The sequence below is a fragment of the Apteryx rowi genome, unplaced genomic scaffold (assembly GCF_003343035.1).
Source record: "Apteryx rowi isolate R43461 unplaced genomic scaffold, aptRow1 scaffold_825, whole genome shotgun sequence".
In the NCBI taxonomy this organism is placed as follows: Eukaryota; Metazoa; Chordata; class Aves; order Apterygiformes; family Apterygidae; genus Apteryx; species Apteryx rowi.
Genome location: NW_020451122.1, coordinates 182,157 through 201,276, shown reverse-complemented (window position 1 = coordinate 201,276; position 19,120 = coordinate 182,157).

Genomic DNA, 19,120 nt, shown 5'->3' with positions numbered 1-19,120 from the left:
TTATATGCAAACTATTAATTTTCTTATTGCACCTTATAACCACAGCAGTGCTGTTAATGACTGCCACTGCTGAATGACTGTGGGCCAGTGTTCACACAGTGCCTCTTGCTACGTCTGAAGGTTTCCAGTGTCAGTCCATCATAGCCAATATTTGTGTGTCTTGGACAGCTCTGCTAGGGACTCTGAAGGCCTGTCAGTACAAGTGTTAATACACAGCAACCTTAGAATTTGTAGTTTAGAGTATAAAGGTATAGCGTACAAGCCATTCTACAATCCTTCTTCAGGTGGACCCTGACAGTAAAGTGTGGGTGCAGAAATGCTGAATGTTTCTGTCCAAGAGGGTTTGCTCTGCCCTGAAAGAGCACACGGCAAATATCACCCTAGCCATTAGTGCAAAACGGCCGCTCACTCTAAATGCACCTCTGGCCACATTTCATACTTGCTTTTCCCACTATACAAAATCTAATTTTCCTTAATGTCACTCTGCTAGTACATTATCATCCACTTCTATGCCCTTTCATGCTGCTGAAATGGTGGGAAGAATGCATGCTGCACGCAGGCAGGGAATAAAGTATCTCAGAGCATTTTGTGAGCTGAGGCCTAGTGTCTTAATCATTATGATAGCCTGCTTTTCCGCTTTACAGCAAAAATGAAGTCCAAGTAAATCTAAAGGGACATTGTTGCTTTTTCCTTCATTCCAGAGCATTTTCTCTTTATTTTTTATAACACTGTAAGCTTTATTCTAAACATTTATTAATGTCACTGCTGCAAAGAGGCCCCATTGAATCCTAATTCCTCTTTCTTTTCATTACAGATTAAATGTTACAGAAAGTTACAGAAACTGCACCCAGGTCTTTTCAAACTGGTGCACCCACAATTATAAGGCTGGCAATGCTTAGCTTGCTGAGGTATTTGTTTGGCTTAGCAACCCTAAGCACCTGATAGTTCAGCTTCATTTCTATTGCTCTTACTACAGATTCATCCGCATGGATCAGCAGAGCACTTGAGGATCCTTATCCTTCGGTAGCACAAATCTTGTTGTCCCTTCACCAATGTACACAGAACATCTCCTATCATTTTATGACTCAGTGCTCTGATACTGCCATGATAACTACGATTTAATGTTTGGATGGATGTAGCATCTTACATGATTAAAAAAACAACAACAACACATTTTAAAGGACTAACCTAATAAACAACATCCCTACTCCTACATGCATGACTCCTCACCTTTTTTTTTTTTTTTTTTTTAGGTTTTATGCAAGAGTCTAAACAGAGCAAATGGGTCTGAAGATATTTGCTTTAATTCTTGCTGGAAGTGGACATTAGAGAATGTATGGATTTTCCTTTCAATTCACATCACTATATTCAAATGCAACATACACTAATTCCTGACTGTGATGTACAGCTATTCTGGATATTTTCACTGGTTACAGTAGAGTTTCTCATACATGTGATCTGAGCTTCTTTAATAAAATATGCTAAACTCCAAACACCTCACAAACATCAACAAAAAAAAGGCTTTGGGTCTTCTCACATTTATGCATTAGATGACAAATTTGAAATAATACAAAAGAAAGCATTAGAGCATTAGTCTGAATTCTCAACTATTATGAGCTGTAACATTTCACTCTTCCATATGGCAAAACTAATTGGTTTGATGAAAACCTGGTTGGGTTGCTTGCAAAGGTACATCTTCTAGAGAAGTATTAGGTCTTGACATGAAGAAGTGAAATCTTGGTAGACTGTCCCAGTAGTATGGCATTCTCATCATGTGCATGTTATTGTTAATGTGCAAGCTGTCTGGCTTCACTGCCAGCCATTGGGTATTTTTAGACCATTTTCTTACAGAGCTCTTAATAACTCATATTTTCTTTCATACATATGATCATGAAATTACTTCTCAAAAAACCCCCACCACATTTCTTGATAAGCTAAACAGGCCAAGCCTTTTAAGCCTTTCTTCAGTCTGGAAATTTTCCCAAACTTCAGATTATTTCAGAGGCTCTTCTTGCACCCCCTGCAATGCTCCTCATGCTACGTCCCCCACTCTTCCCCTCACATGCAGAATTTTTTCAAACATGGAAAGCAAAGCTGAATCTGACGTTCTCGTCTAGTCTTGTCAAAGGCAGTGTACAAAACTGCCATTGCTTTCAAAAACCACTTCTATCCATGTAAAACAAGGGCAGAAAACAACTTCCTTGTGGAAATTACAAAATGTATGCACTGGTTTTTTTGGATACCCAACAGTGGAGAACTTGGCTTAAAAAGTACAGGAAATTTCTGCAGCTCGGTACTGAGAAGGGTATGGTCTGTATACATATAGGCCTGTCACAGATTTGAGAAAAAAACACTTCAGTGCTGGTTAAATGGGGTTTTCAAAGCATTCAATGCGAAGGTAGTCTTAAGCTGCAAAAATTCAAATCAAGATCTGGAATGCTCTAAGGACAGCTTAGGAAGGTTTATGTAGGAATTTGTAGTTATTCTTCAATGCTCTGGAATTTAAAGAGATCCTAAAATTCATATCTAGGCTTTTGGCTTAGGTTTAACTCTAATTTACATTGAGCCATGAATATAATGTCTTCTCCCAGCCTTCTCGCAACAATCTCCACATTTTTCTTCCCTTTGACTAGCCACTCTGAATTGCTTCCAGGAAAATAAATAGTTCACTAAAAATACCAACTGTGGAAACAGAACACTCCTTTATTGCTCTAAGGATTTATGACATTCCAGTATTGCTATAAAATTAATTCTGTCAATTATATTAAAGCACTGAAAAGACAAAATTGACTTGGGTCTTGCTCACACTCCTATTAGTTCCATGTGAGGAATATGCTGTTACATTAACCAAGGCTTGTCATAAGCAAAATCAGTATCAAATAATCCTCAGACAGATGAACTTATACCATATTTTGTTTACCTTGCCTTATGTATACTCAGTTCCCAAGCACTTCCTCAATGATTTTTGGCTTTATTCCTCACTTATTCCTCACTTCCATCTTAATTTTGTAGGTTTGCCATTCCACTTACTTAAAACTGTATCAGGAGGATATTCTCATAATTCTGTGGTGGTTACATGTTTTATTACAACTAACTTCACACTAGTTCAATTCCCAGAAAATTGTGGCAGACAACCCAGCCAATTCTTGGAAAACAACCTAACATACTTGTTTTTGTTCTTGCAATTAACTCACACACAAAATCATTATAACATGCACTTCTACCTGTCTCCACAGTTCTTTCATTTGCTAAACTCTTGCACTGAAATAAGAGTCATGCCTAAAATACGCTGCATGCAGCCACTCTTTAACCTCCAAATTCACTGTTTGCAAACCAGTCTTTAAGAACTAAGATTAGTCTTTTCTTCGGAGGATTAAACTGCAGTGGTGATCCAAATACCAGAGTAGATGTAACATGGGGAGGATCCAGTGTGGCAACTGCCCTATTCCTTCAGAAGTAATACTGGGTAATTCTCTCTCTGGTTGGGAGACATTTGAGGCAGAAATCACTCTAAATACAAAACAAACCTTATAACTTGGTAAATGTGATTCTCCTCAAAACAGTTTATAATATACTATAATAATCTCCATTCAAATGCCTACCTGTCAGCAAAATAAGCATCCTTTGAAATAGCACAGGTAGGTGATGAGAAAATTATTAACATCATAACAGAAAAGAAAATTGAACCTGTGGAAAACAAAAAGGGTCAATTCCACCCCACCCCCCATCACGCCCAAAATGCTGACCACCTAGAAAAACGTGGAGGACAAATGCTGATCTGGCTTTTGGGATTTTGGGAAGCCCGACAGACAAGCTCTGGTGCGTGTCTGTGCATGCTGCCGCCGGCTCCCCGCTGCTCGCCGTCTGGAGGTGTTTTGAAAGGGAAGGTTTGGCAGCCAAATATATCAGCTCCAGCCCCGCCGTAAGGACTGACTCACAGCGATACGCTGGGCAGTAACATGTGGGGATGGGGGTGCAGGGGGACATGTCCTTCTTGTCTGACTGCTCCCCCCAGCAGGGATCTAGGCTTGGAGGGGGGATGCACCGTCACAGCTCTTTGCTCAGGGAACAGGAGCAATTAAATTCTCTTCTCGTTACTCTGGCAGTAAATTAACCACGAATACTTTAAATGTGGAAATGAAATAAAGAAATTTATCTTGCTTTCTTGGGATTTTCTTTAGGACTATGTCTGCATGGAATTTGCTAACAGAGTATTCCACATTCTTCCCATAATAATCCTCCTTCTAATTTCTAATTAATTTTACACTTTTTCTAAGATGCACTTTTGCCTTCCAGAAAACCCATTTTCTCTGATTTTTGCCAATTCTTCATTTGCTGCCTGTCCTTCTTGAGATTTCTCACTTCTGATTCATGAATCCATTAAAAAGCTTTCCTTTGAAAAGCGCCTCCCATCACTGTGTCAATTATTTTCCAGTGTTAGTGCTGGCAAGAAGAACTTCTGACTCTTCTGAGCAATTAACCTGACAGTTATCAATAGCAAACACCATGCACTGTAACAAAATGCTACTGAGTTAGAAGCCATAAGGCAATGAATTGTACAGTACAGCTAATAGAAAATGTAATTGTAAAATGGTTAGCCCATCCGACTTCTTTGAACCTTTGGCAGATGACATGCTTAAGTAATGCATTTAGAAAGCTCAGTCTCCCGGCCCTCCTGTGTTCTAAGCTCCGTAAGGGAACWGTAATACACATACAGGCATATACATATGTATGTACAGGTATATTTACATTTTCAACAGGTAATGGCGAGCAGTCTACAACACCAGTGTCATTCTGTTTGACTGGGTTTCTTTTAAAAATGTATTTAARTACATCAGTGGATGCAAGTAGGGGTCTTTTAAATCAAACTACAATTCAAACAATAAATTATAGTTATTCTACAGAAATCCATACACAGATAGCATGCAGGTCATGCTCAAGTCCACCTCGCGTGAAGCACAGAGCTCCAATTCACTTAAGTATTTCCACTGTTTTTATGCAGCTTTCAACAGAGAGTCCTCACCGCTAAGCCCATCCTTTGCTCTTCTCTGTAAACTGGCTTATAGTGTGACGCGTCTGAGCTGCTCTAGACGCAAAGCAGGCAATGATAACAAGCGGCTTTAGGTATTCACAATGCAGGAGCTGTTCCAATTAGGGTGGCAAAAACAACTGCAATACAACATCCCTCAGCATAGTRTTATTGTGCATGTATCACCATATCTTATTCCATTTTTTGAAACACTTTCCCTCTGCCCCCTCCTCCCCCAGTGATTTCTCTGAAATCAGCCAGTTTACTCTGGGTTAAAACTCTTGAGACTGAATGAAGCAGAAAAACCTGTGTCCAGGCTTGACAGGGTATGCAATGCACTGAAGAAGGAACCAGACCCTAAAACAGCAAACTGAATAATAAAGTATACCAAACATTTACATTTGAACTACTGTTTGTGTGTGCCAAATCACTCTCTAAAGTAATCATATTGTTTTGCATCTTTTATTTGGTAGGAAAGTCTTTTGGTATGTAACAAAAAGATGCTTTTTGACTGAATGCAAACASTTGGACTTACTACAATTGTTTTCTACTATCCATACCACCAAATAATGGCTAATTATGTGATTTAACACTAATTCCTTGTGACAACGTTACTAGAGATATGTACTGCATATCTGAGAACAATCCAGGATTCTGAAATTGTCTGTGGTTTCAAAACATGATTTGCCTTGGTGTTAAAGAACATTTGAAGGTTATTATGACATGTATACGGTATAGACAAGCCTGCATTTAGTACTGTACTATGTGCTTTGTGAAGTGTAACAGCACCGAAGTTATACATTAACTCTGTGAAATTGCAGTGTTCTTGCATATTACATTAATATCAGATAATAGGGAATTAGTGCCACCTAATGTAAAAATGTAACCCAAGTGTCTCTTTTAGTAAAAGGGAGACAGTCTCACTCTCTCTCTTGCATTTGCAATAAGCATTAGTGGAATAAAAATAACCATGAATTATGTAGCTGTTAGATATTATCTATTCCTATGCTATTACATATTGTATATTCCTCTTACATAAACTCTACCTTTGATGAGCAACAAATATGCTGCTTTATTCTAATTGAGAAATCGGCCATTCCATAATGCACTAAAGGAATAACTGTGGTGMTGAAATACTTCCCTGTCTCACTCCTGTGTAAACTCTAATTATTTTGGCCCCAGTTCTGCAAACCTGTATGCAAGCTCTTAATTGCACTCAGGTGAAGAGAATTAAGTGCATGTATGAATGTTAATGTGAGCAGGACCAAGGTCCTAGGTGTAATTTTTCTCTTAATTAAAGCTACAAGTCTCAATTCCAAAGATCACTCAGTGTCTCTGGCTGTTTTATAGGAAATAAATAATCCTTTAATAAAAATTAGTGAGCACAATGATAAATATAGAGAAGGAGTTCCCTGATTCCCCAAGGACTACCTACCAGATATCCTCTATCTGCACCGAGCTTTACCTAAAAGAGAGAGAAAAGAGGAAAGAGGAAAAAWAAAAGTTGTTTTACCCAGAATCCTTTTTATTTTATCACACGCCAGCCTTCATGTGCACTGCCTGTAAGCAGCTTTCACCTTTCACTCTATCATGGGAACTGAGATATTCAGGCACTTCTGAAATGTTGAACTGTTAAGCAAGACTATGGGTTTGTTCCTACCAATCCCGCTTATGACAGTGTTCCCAGTGACTGTAGAGAAAGCAAAACTGTGTTTGGTATCTAGATTAAAATGTCTGTACTAGGAAGATACAATATATACAGCTCTATGGCTCTTGTGTATAACAAATAAACAGCTGACATTAGGATGCATTTGCATGCTGAGATGTAGTCACATGAGTCAGACTTGCCCAATGATACTTTGACATTAATACCCTGTAATTCACTTTAAATGTTACTAGGATGTCAGTGACTCAGAATACCTATTCTAATATCTATAGTGTGATCTCAGTAAGAGAGCGGTGAGCAGTTTAGGGTCCAAGTCAGTAAGCTCCTTGGCCCTTGGCATATATATTGTCATTTACCTAGTTAAATGCTTTACCGAGAGGTCTTCTTTCTTCCATTTTCATCTTCTCATTTTAATGCCCACATATGCTGAAGCACTATTATTATATTTGATATTTTAAGGAAGGATGCATTTGAGTCTAGATTGCTTTGGACATTAGCACTGTGAATGCCGATAGACCTTTAAATGTCTGAACTGAAGTGCATCTGGATATTGATAAAGGAGAGGTAGTTGCCGGCAAATACGTGGTTTTGTTAGCTTTTAAAAAAAATGTATATCATTGTATGACACTTTGAAAAGAGTCAGAATGAACTATGAGTAAAAGGCATTACTAGTGCTTTTGAAAACATGTAGCTTATAATGCTATAACCAGTTAAAGGTGGCAAAAGTGCAGCTACATTGGTTTTCTTGCATGATTGATAGAATATTACAGATGAGGTGAGGAAAAAGTGACCAATCAGCTTTTCTACTGTGTTCAGTGATTTTGTGAATGTCTGACAATAAAACCAAACAAGCAATTTAAGAGAATTCAGACCAAAATCACAGAAAATTGACATCTCTATTCATAATGTGAGTTTAGCGAGATTCACCATTTGGTTACACTAATATTTATAGCAGGACAGTTAATTTTTCTTAGAATGAAATTTGAAATTTATGAAAACTATAAAATCAACCAAATCTTAAAAAAAAACCCCACAACTTGGCTCAGTGAATGTGAATTTGTGAATCTTAAAAATCACAACTGTTATTCTGAAATTTTGCAAAACAAAAAGGCTCAGTCCAAATGTTTTAACCAGAATACAATATTTAGGGAGAAATGTAGCTAGACRAGATGTTTTGACTCTTCTCTAACAAAATGGAATGACTAGTGCTAAAATAACTTTTAATAAATAAACTCAGTAAAGATGCCTTGCATTTTTCTCCCCACTAAGGTCATTTTAAACTTGCACTACCTTTAAGTGACTCACATAATCAAAAATCCAAAATCTAATTGTAAAAGTAATTATTTGTGTCATGCACTCATTTCCTTTTATTATAGCTCCTGTTTAACTCATATTTTTGTCACTAAAATGTAAATGATCAAGATGTTTGTAGCTGCCTTTATGTCGGGTTATATATTTAAAGCATAAATTGTACCCATCAGGATTACTACTCATCCCAACGCACAGCACATAACATTTTGGAACAAATTAAACAAAGTTGTACAATTGGGCCTTTGAGATAGTTACACGAGTCTCATCCTAAATGGTCTGCCTATTTCATAAAGTATTTCGTAGACATAAATGGCAATCATCTGAGGTGCCTCTGATTGCTGAACTAAGCCAGACTGTCGTGTTGAAACTGTCTTCCAAGTGCTAAATGGTGCCAGGCTTCTCCCTAAACTTTGCCATTTCACCTTTTTGAAACACACAACCATGTTCTTTGAAGTTGACTTTATTTGCTGTCCCGTACAGCTCAGTAACAGCTGGAGAGTGGCTGTTCCGTAGCACCAGGCTGGAAAGATGCCCTGTCCCCATGAGCCCAGGGACAGCGGGGCCATTCTTCACTCAGGAAATTCCTGTTCCCCAGAAGTCACTATACTGTCATTTTTTCACTGAAAGTTCCTATTACAACATTGCATCCAGCAACTGGAAGAAAACGGGTTGAAAAGCCCTGCCCTGCTAGAAGAACATGCAAGGCAGATCATTTCGCTCTCTGCAGAACCCAAAAGCTGCCCTGCAGCCAGCAGCTCTGGGCCTGCGGGGGRAGAGCTGCAGTGACCACCTGTTGGGGCCCTTGCGGTACTTCAGAACAACAATCTATATGAAATATAGAGTATGGAACTACACTGTTTAGGATTAGTTGCTTAGCACAACTTGCTTAGCATGAGTAGCTAAATTTGCTGAAGCCTTAGACCTCAGGCTATAGCCACTGCTACGTGCTTTGAAGTAGTCCACCAAGGACACTGGTGCAGCTGGGAATGATACGTCCTGAGAAAGTACAGATAAACTAGCAGAAGCCAGTGGGAACCAAGGTTAAGGGCTAGACAGCTTTGCTAAACAAGCAGCAAGGTACAAGGCATGAYCGCTGCGTGCGTGATCGGTGCAATGATTGGCTMCCTGTGACATAATCTGTATGAACCACAAATCAAGGGCCAGAGCGCCGAATACTTGTACTTATAAAATGGGCAAATTGCTGAATAAAGATGGAATTGAACCTGCATTCTGTGAATGCGTATGATTCATTCCCGTCACTCCCGCGGACCGCGACAACCACCCTCCATTTAAAAACCCTTGAAATACAGCCCTTGCAATAGCAAGGATTTGGCCTAACCTTTGTTGTTGTTCTTGTTTTTGTTTGCATACCATTTGCAAATACAGGCAATCCATTCTTAACAAGGGCTGCACAGTTTCCAGGGATCGCCTTAGGAATTACAGGAGAGGTCCATTGCCTGGCGCCACACCAAGTAAGTGAACATGTGCAGCAGGGCTGAAAACTGTGTGTGCTGAGGGCTGTGAATCTTATGGATGAGACAACCTCATACTGGATCCTTTGTAAAGTCCACTGCGCTGTGACTGTGGCCTCCCCATTTCTTAGCCCAAGCACAAACTATGCTCCTTGCTATGGTCTCTTCAACTGTATGAAGGTTTCACAGGCTTTTGAAGACATTTCATGTCAAAGCAGTCCGCTTTCCAAAATGTAATATGTTCAAGGCAAAAAAGCATCGTAACATCATTTATCTTATCAGACCATTTAGCATCATATTATGAGTGCCTGCACAGTCCTTCCTCTTGGCCAAGCGGTTGGTTGTACAGCAAGAGCTCATAAGATGAATGATTCAATCCTGCAGAAAGTTCTCAAGGACAGTGTTAGGAGAGCCATCCAGATAAATGCAGYTTTAATCGAAATGGACCCCTGGGGACAAAACACTGTTCAAATCAGACATAAGATCACTCAGTTGCATTTTGGCCAGGGAATGGAATGAGATTTGGATTTAACAAGGATTTTACAAGTATCGTTAAACCCACAGGCATGGATTGTGGTAGCTGTTGCATTGTGCATGATATTGACACTTGTGATGACATTGTGCTGTATATGGAAGTTATAGCAATGAAATGAACATATATATGAAATGAGCATAAGCTGACTGTGAAGATGCTGAAACACTGGTGTAATCCAGCTAATGGCCGAGGGGTGAATGTTGGGAGTCTGCACAGCCCTCTTTGTGGTCAGACAGCCTGGATAACAACAGCTGAAAGGACAGAAATGTGAGTGCAAACCATGACCCAAAGGTGTCAGAGAGGGCCTTTGCCCAAGACCAGTGGAGGTAATGGAGGAAGATGCCCATCAGCTGGATTAAACAGCAACTGGGAAATTACAAAGAAACTTTTGAAACAAAGAAGGAGCCAGCTGGAAAGAAGTAATAAAAAAGGGCGCAAGGCTGTGACGGGGCAAGAGAGCAAGGTGCTGGCCTGCAGCCAAGGCCCGCTGTGACTGAGGGGATGTGTCTGCTTGTAACCCACAAGCCCAGGTGTGCGTGTCCATGTGTGTGTGTGCACGTGTGTGTGGTTACAGGATGCTGGGCTTAGGTACAGAAAGGTGTTGAGAAATTTGTATATTAACATTGTGTAAGTGCCTACTACTGTGATTTATCTGCTGTTTCGCTGGTATTGATCCTGAGTGTATAGGTCACCAACTGCCAGTTATTTATGTGTTGTTAATAAATCAATAAACCTCTTTGATCATGATTTGATTTAAACTGCATGAACTGAGGAGATTTTCCCTGCAACGACCATATGTTTCAATGGACTGTTCTGGGCATTGGTAACTTCTGCTCACATGTACAAGAGATTTCTTTTTTTTTTCCCTGAAGCCTTTTTCCCATACCATCATTTTTTGAATGAATTAAAATACAGAAAGAAGAAATAGCTAAATAGCCTTCTTACTAGAATAATTTATCATTTTCACCAGATCCTAAAAAAAGAGTAAGACTTGACAATATTCTGAGTAGTGGAAGGTGGAAAATAAACAAAAAACAATCCACCGATGAAAGTCAAAGAGTGAAGATTTCCACATGATACTTTACCCTTCTCCGGTCTGTGTTAAATTCAGTTAGCGCACTGAGACATATTCCAGTGCTTTTCATTCAGCTGTGACTCCTAAGGTGAAAAAACAGAACAAACCCCCTTTCTAGGGGAATTTATTGTCTCAGGGTCTCTACTACGTTTGAGAGATCAGCGAGAAGGTACACAAAGTCATTGCAGTTTTGCTTCCTTGTGATCTCTTGCTGCAGTAAGAACAATGAATGCTTTTTTCAGGCAGGCTGGTTTGTCTGTTTTCTAAGCTATTTCTTTAAACTGCCTTACATTAAAAAGAACAGAGCATTCTGCTCTATCAGATATACTGGAAGATTCATATTAAGCTGCAAAATAGTTCTTCTCCATGCTCTTATGATCAAACAGAATGAATGAAATCATTCCCTTCACACAGCAACTGTGCAAGGCTTATTGCATTGCTCAGGTCCCAATTTTGTTTTCAGAACAGTGCATTGGCATTATGAAGGCCAATTTGCCCACAGATGCATTGCACACACTATGATCCACTTGTCCTACACGATGAGCTTTATCTAAGGTTTCTAAGCATGCCTTTTCCCAGCAGCCAAAATCTTCACAAATCAATTTCTTGTTGAGCCTTTTGCAGGATTTTATGTTTCTGAAGAAATACCTGTGTAATGTGCTACAAGATGCTAAATGGCCCATGTTATTCAAGTTTTATAGTCAAATTTCTGCATTTCTGGGACTTTTATAATCCATATTTCTGGACAACTGCAAGTGTCACATTTCAGATATATGCTAAAGGAAGGGAGGATTTTCATGTGGTTTATGCAGTCTCTGATATTAAGGGCTATTGTCCTTGCAGGAAAAATCCTTTACGTCTACACTAAACAGTGATAAATGTAGCCGTTTGCTTTGGAAATGACACATGCCAATACTTTGTAGCTCCAAAAAAGGAGTGCAATTTGAATTGTTTACCATGTTGAGGAGTATGCTGCAAGTCACGCACCCTACTTTGTGGCTCTGTGACTGGGAGTTGCTATTAACTCCTTGTTGATGGGTACTGGTGAAAACTGACCAGCTGAGCAGTGTTCAAGAGGTATATCAGGGAATACATTTGATCTCTTTCCAATCAGTAAAGATAAGGTTGCAGTGATAAAGGACAAATAATGAAAGAAAACTAGAAGGTAAGAAGAGTTGACATTCTTCCTTTTTCTGAGCTTTCACCACAGCTAGATACAAGGAGATAAATCAGTTGCAGTGAATGAGGACAACTTCCTGAGGCTGTAGTTTCATAATATGGTGTGCTTTATTGCACTGAAGTCAGAGGTAGTCCCATGCAAACAAACCTACTGCGTGTCCCCGAACCCAGTATGCAATGCCCTTGGCCAGGCCAGCACAACATTTCTGGGGGCTGCTTTGTGACCCAGAACCAGAGGACCGATCAGGCTTATGAAAAACATCTGCATTTTGTGAACCTGGGTCTTTATATGCACACAACTAGGCAAAGGGTATCTTATAAGTGGAAGGACCCCACTTATTTGGAGGGTTAGAAGGCTACATATTCTTTCTCAAATGTCCTCTTGTGTTAATCCAGAGGCGGCACCCTGTGTGCCAACCCTGAATGACATTTCTGAACATATTCTGTTGTTTCAAATATTTACACAGAAGCAGTTGATAGGGTCTGCATTTTCAGTTAATTTTCTTAACAAAGAAATCATGCTTGTCTGTACTTAAATACATCTACCAAAATGATGGAAAGAAATACAAAATCAGATATGAATCAGAATTGCTATTGGTTTAGACTTCCTCTCAGCCAAAAAAGGCCCCAGCTTTTGCACGTAACATTTAGTGTAAGATTTAGTCAAAAGCAGACATACAGGGCATGAAATATCAGTACCAGTAATGTTGCACATACATTTATATCTCATGCTCCACATGATGAAACATGTGCTGTTTCTTCATTTCATTGCAAAACATGGTAAGATTTCTTTTGTTCTCCTGTTGGCTTTTTATTTCAGAAGAGTCTTCATGAAAGTGTATTATATATTTTCTGACTTCAATAAAATTGAGTCTAATACTTGATTCCAATATGGTTTTCCTACTGTATATTAAGAATCGAGAGTTTATTGTAGCAGCTTTATTTGTCAGAGTTAGACCTTTAAAGACATACCTCACAGTATGATTCATTTCTATTAAATTAGTTATTTGTCCTCCATGTCGTAATCTTTTCAGGGAGACGCTAACATAGTTTGAATGCAAATTCAACCCTAGGGAAATAAAACACATAGGGGAAACAATATAGTCATATTCCATTTTCATTAATTCTTTCATTTGTTAACCTCAAATTTGTTCCAGTCTGTATCAGATACAAATACTGTCATTCTTGCACTTTATTATGTCGCTCAATATGTTCCTTTCCTGGAATTAAATTATGTTTGTTGCTGGAAAATAACATAGATTCAGAGAAGGGGGAAAAAAATCTTTTTAGTACGTACCTACATTTTTATTTTGCAATGATGGCACAACAGAGTCAGCACATGTTCATGAGTTCTTGAGAACAAAACAGGTATTGAGAACATCATCACTAATTTATAGTTTAAGCCTAAATTGTTTCCAGGCAATGTCATAAAGTTACAAGAGCTGCTATTTGTACTACATGACAAAACAAAAGGGGTCAAAGGAAGGAAGCAGAAAAATACTGCTTTAAGCATTATTTTAGTTGTTTGTTTAGATCACAAATCAGGAAAACACTGAGGACTATGTTCCTTATTAATCCTACCATGTAAGTACAACCCAAATCACTTGGATGACTCCAGGGCCAGAATCGGTCCTGGAGCTGTCCCACTGCTCTCCTGGATATGACGGCTCTTAGGAGTAGTGGAAACATGACACTACACTGTAAGAGAGGCTGAGGAAAGAGAAACACTTCCCTGGCGGGTTGTTCTTGATGCCTTCATCCCTCTTAAGGAGACAGATTTGGGCCATACATATTAGACTCTTCTTCCTCACCAATTTCAACCATACTTGACTAGAAAGCTATACCTTTATGAAAAGCCATTCTTATACACATACATACATATATACATGCATCTTGGATAAAAGGCAGTCTGAGGGGCTAAATTAAGATTTTCAAGCACAGAAACATATTGCAGAAGAAGAGGCTTAGTGGAGGAGGTTTGTTCTTTGGGGAAGTTTGTTCTTTTATTGCTGTAGGTACCGCGGACAAGACTATCTGCATTAAACAACAGGTAGAGTGCTGAAACATTACCAGAAATAAAGGAGAGTATGATGTTCTCAGTTTGTGGAAAAGCTGGATCCTAACTTGCAGACCAGAATGCAATGAGGATCCAGCAGTGCAGACTTCTGCAAGTGAGTTAAAATCTAATCCTGCTCCATTACAAACAAAGTGATTCTACCTCATGACTTAATAGTGATTTGGAGAAGACCTTTGATTAAAACCTTGAGCTCTCCAGTTCAAATTTACATTAGCATCTTGATAACTGCAGATAAGATATTCTTTGTCTGGACCCCCCCTTTTTTTTTTTTTTTTTTTACTTTTGAAAGGAGTTTTAGCTTAAGAAACTACAAATTGTTTTTAAGATCAGTGTTGGCCTTTGCAGAGCTTGCATTCACATATGTCACAAAAGGGGGAAAAACACATAAAAATCTGGTCTGCCTATTGGGATCCCTGTACCATCTGAAAAGTGTGTTCAATGTAACAGAGGAATGAATGAATGAAAAAATGTTTGAAATATCAAAAAAAGCTTAAGAGATAGTAATTGTGCCCTCTTTGCTCTCTTCCAATGACTTCCAGACATCATATTACAAAAACAGTAATGTAACAGGCAAGAGAGAATGAAGAAGGGAACTAGGTATAAAAGAAACTCCCTTTGCAAATTTTGTTCTGGAAAACACTGAACAACTGGGTGCTGTTGCTGGACAACATAGACCTATGAAAGAGCCCTAACTGAGTACCCATACTACTGTGACCTACAGTCATTAGCACAAGAGATAACTGGAAGTATTACTGTCATGTTACCAGTAAACTGTGCTAGCATTACTTGACTAGACGCATAGCTGTGATTTTATAATGTGCAATTATATTGTGTTAAGTGAAGTTACTATTTCCAGGAAAAAGTGGCATCAAGTGAGTGTCTATATTTGGGGAACATGAACTTCACTTTGGCTGTAAACATGCCAGCCCTTGAATCAGATCTCTGAAAACTAAAATCACTAAGAGGACATGGTTGTCAAATGAAAAAGTGAGGTGCTGCAGGTTTGATAAGTAACGTTCTCAGATGCAAAGTGCCTGCCTGTTGCCAGGGTCGAGGTGTCTGCTGTAACCTGAAACCAAGAGCAAGAGATGCACCTCTGCACCCAGAGCTGGGCTCACCCTGSCCTTCCAGGAAAGGTCACAGCTCATTCCAACAAGGAGCAGCCCAGGACAATCCCTTACTCTTGAGAGACTCCTTTCAACCTCCCTACATCCACATACAGTAAGATGAGCTCTGCTGTGGTCTACACTTCTCAAATGCATATGCTCAAAGTTTGAACCATCCACTGAACACTGGAAGCATCTATTTTATGTTGAATCCAACAAATTGTTCTGGCAAATAAATGAGAAATTCCACTGTCGTTTTCTAGGGTCATTCAGTTCATTAAAGAGGTACACTTGTACAGTTTGGCCACATCAACTGAATAGTTTGCCTACATACTTAGGACTTAGCATGTTCCCAGGAACAAGGATTCTTTTTTTTATCAGTCAGAACTGATAGGTTGACTGAAAGGCTGGACCATCATTCTTTTTGATGATGGTCAGTGATTTGTTTCCTTCCCATGACAAAYTGACCCTTGGTCCATTGAAATAGCCTCCTTGCACTCTTCGTCTGTAAAGTACAGTGTGGCCAATAGTCTTTCATCCATGTATGCAAACTTAGCAGGTACACTGCAGCTCACAAATTAGGAGTTAATTCAGTATTCCTATATCTCCTTTTAAACACCTTAATCTCAACTCTGAGGAGAACACAAACAGCCATCAATTCAGCATGACAAACCATTAGAGGTGCTAAAAAGACGGTGTATTATTTGACTTGCTCTGCTATTAATTTCAATTTTTTTTGGTACTTATGCACCTACTAGCAAATAATAGCCAATTCTGTTATATTTCATTATATCATCCTATTCTGTATAGTAGAGAACAGGCAGCTGAATGAAACCCTGTCAGTGAAGGCCTGTATTATGCAGACTATTACCATGTCAAAAGCTTCTTTTCCTTGATCACTGTTTAATGTTACACTGTAGTAGCAGTAATAACTACTTGCTGTAACAGTTTTCCATGAATTTATAAGAAGTCATTGACATGAAAATTGAGTAGTATTAATCTGCTTTTATTCTACATGTAATTGTTGCAGGTAGGTGGCCTTCCTTTATATTTCCTATATTTTAATATGTGTTATACTGTGTATAATTAAATATACATGCAGGAGGCAACTCTCTTTGAGCCTTTTGAGACTTGTTTACTTTATTTTAAAATGTTTTATGGTGGAATAAAAGTTTACAATACTCCAGCCTACAAAAATGTAATCTGTTGTAAAATACCTCTCTAACTGAATTTGGAGCACCCAATGACTTTCAAGATATTACACACCACTGTCAGAAGTGCACTGGTGATAATATGCATCCAGGGTGAATGTGATAGAGATATCACCRTATATGCCACTTCTTGTAGTGGCCACTCATCTAACACATATTTGGGACTTGTTTTACTACTGGAATGTCCCACTCAATCTTGTTTAAAGCTGATGTCCTGGATATTGCTAGTAAAACGCTGTAGATACTCTTTTTTCTTGCTCTAACTCCACTTCAGATACCCTTGGGAGTCTGAATTTGCATACAGGCCTGCCAGGATACAAAAATAAGATAAACATATAACCTTCCCTACTCATTGTGTTAGTCACCTTTGATTTAAAGAGATCCCAAAGCAGGTAGGAGCGTACTTGGTGCATGGGAAATGCACAAGCAACGAGAGCTTTTAGAAGGGAGATTCTACTTAACTAAAATAATCATTTGTCTCCAAGTGTTGGGACAAACAGACCCATGAGGAATTGCGTCTATGTTGATGGTTATGGGGAAGCTGGGACTGCAGTCACTTGCTGATTGTTTTTCCACTGTCCTAAAGTGCACCAGTTCCTTTCCTGGCACTTCTTGTTTGGCTCTGAGTAAATGAGAATAAGGAAATATGTTGTTTTGCATTATAGACCTCAAAAATTCATCATCAGCCTGACTTGTGCTACTTTCGGCCATTCTCAGGTTCTTATATTACTAGCAAAGTCCCAGATAGATTTCTTGAAGACTTAGGCACCCTTCCCTTTTAATAGTTTGCTTTCTTAGGGGATGAGGGTTTTTTAAATTTTTTTATTTTTGTAGGCTTTCTAGATTAATTTGTGTCAGGATGCTTTTAGGGGCACAGCTTGGAAGGGATGGGTGCTGGTGACAGAGATAGGAGGTAATAAGGAATGTTTTGGAACCTTCAGGTTTTTGTTATCAGGTTCATATCTGTAAAGAAGAGGGGTTTTAGATGAACATTTTCAACGTTAAAGCCCAAAATTAGAGTTTTAATTAGACCATCAAAAAGGTGGCTTGAGGTAAACAGCAACAGCACTTGCAGACTCTTCTGGATTCAGGCAGAAGAGTGGATTTTTGTAACAGCTTCAAAATCAGGCCATTCATTTTATTTTTGCATAGGTAAAAGGTGCTGTAACAAAAGAAGAAGCAAAAGTGTTCTCCCTGACCATAGGAGATAGAACAAGATAAACGATGGCAAGGGCAGTTCAGGCTAAGCATTCTTAACATGTTCCAACGGCAAGAATAGGGAAAAAGCAAAGTCAAAGGCCTGGGGAGGTGTGGAGTCTCCATCATTAGAATCATTTAAGAACAAACTGCTGATCTTGCCACTTGGAAGAGAAGATAATGGTGAGATCTCCGCAAACTCTGTGACTGTATGAGTCCGACTTAGGTGCTAAACATAATCAACTCTGTGGTCATGTAAATGAAAACAAAATGTAAACTAAGAACTTCTGCACAAATTACTAAATTTTGTACAATTACCACACTGTTGGTCAGCAACTCTCTAGAGCATTGAGTTTGCAATAGTGGTAAGATGGTGGTTTTCTTCACAAACTGTTCTACAGTTTTTTTAAAGGGAAACAAGCTGCTTTAAACCTACTCAAAAGTTGAAAACTGGAATGCAATTTTCTACATATATACATATGTATCTGCAAGTATGAGTCCTACAGTGAAAAGGTTTCATATATAATGAGTGCAATAAAACTTTCGATTTAAAAGTGATAACTTTTTGGATCATTTGATTGTTTTGGATAAATGCAAAAATTGATGAAATCTTGTAATTCACATGCTAAATAGCAACTTCTTGGATCAGACGACTGTAAATTTAGTAGGAGAATTAAACTAGTGGCCTGATAGCTATGTAAATTATTTGCAATTCCGGGAAGCATGAAATTTAGTCAGGCACCATGCTTGGTCATCAACATATCGCCGTGCTGACATTTGAACATGACTGCATTTTTTTCTCTCTCCATTAGAAGTGCATATTAGAAGTGCAGAAATGAAAATATAGAATTACTCTGAGGCAGGTCTGGTAGTAAAGCAGTTTCACCACTCTTGCTGATTCTGCCTGTGTCTGCACTGGCCTGTTACAGTGCTGCCTGTCAGTGACCCTGGTGTCAAAACCCAGTCCTTCTGAATTATCCAGCCTTTGGAAAACCTTTAGGTTGCCCAGAGGACCCCCAAACTGTTATGCTAGGAAYGAGACTTTGGGAGCACCCTATCTTCAGGCTGTTCTTTAAGCTGTCTCAATCAACTGTGAATTGGTTCACAACTTGCATCACATTACGTGGCCTAGAAGCTTTCTGGGGCAGCTGGTCCCATTCTGTAGATCTGCCCCATAGAAATTAAACATGGTCTGGATGAATGCTAATGTGGCTTTGCCAATCCTTGTGRGATAAAAAACAGGCTAATGTGCAGACATTGGC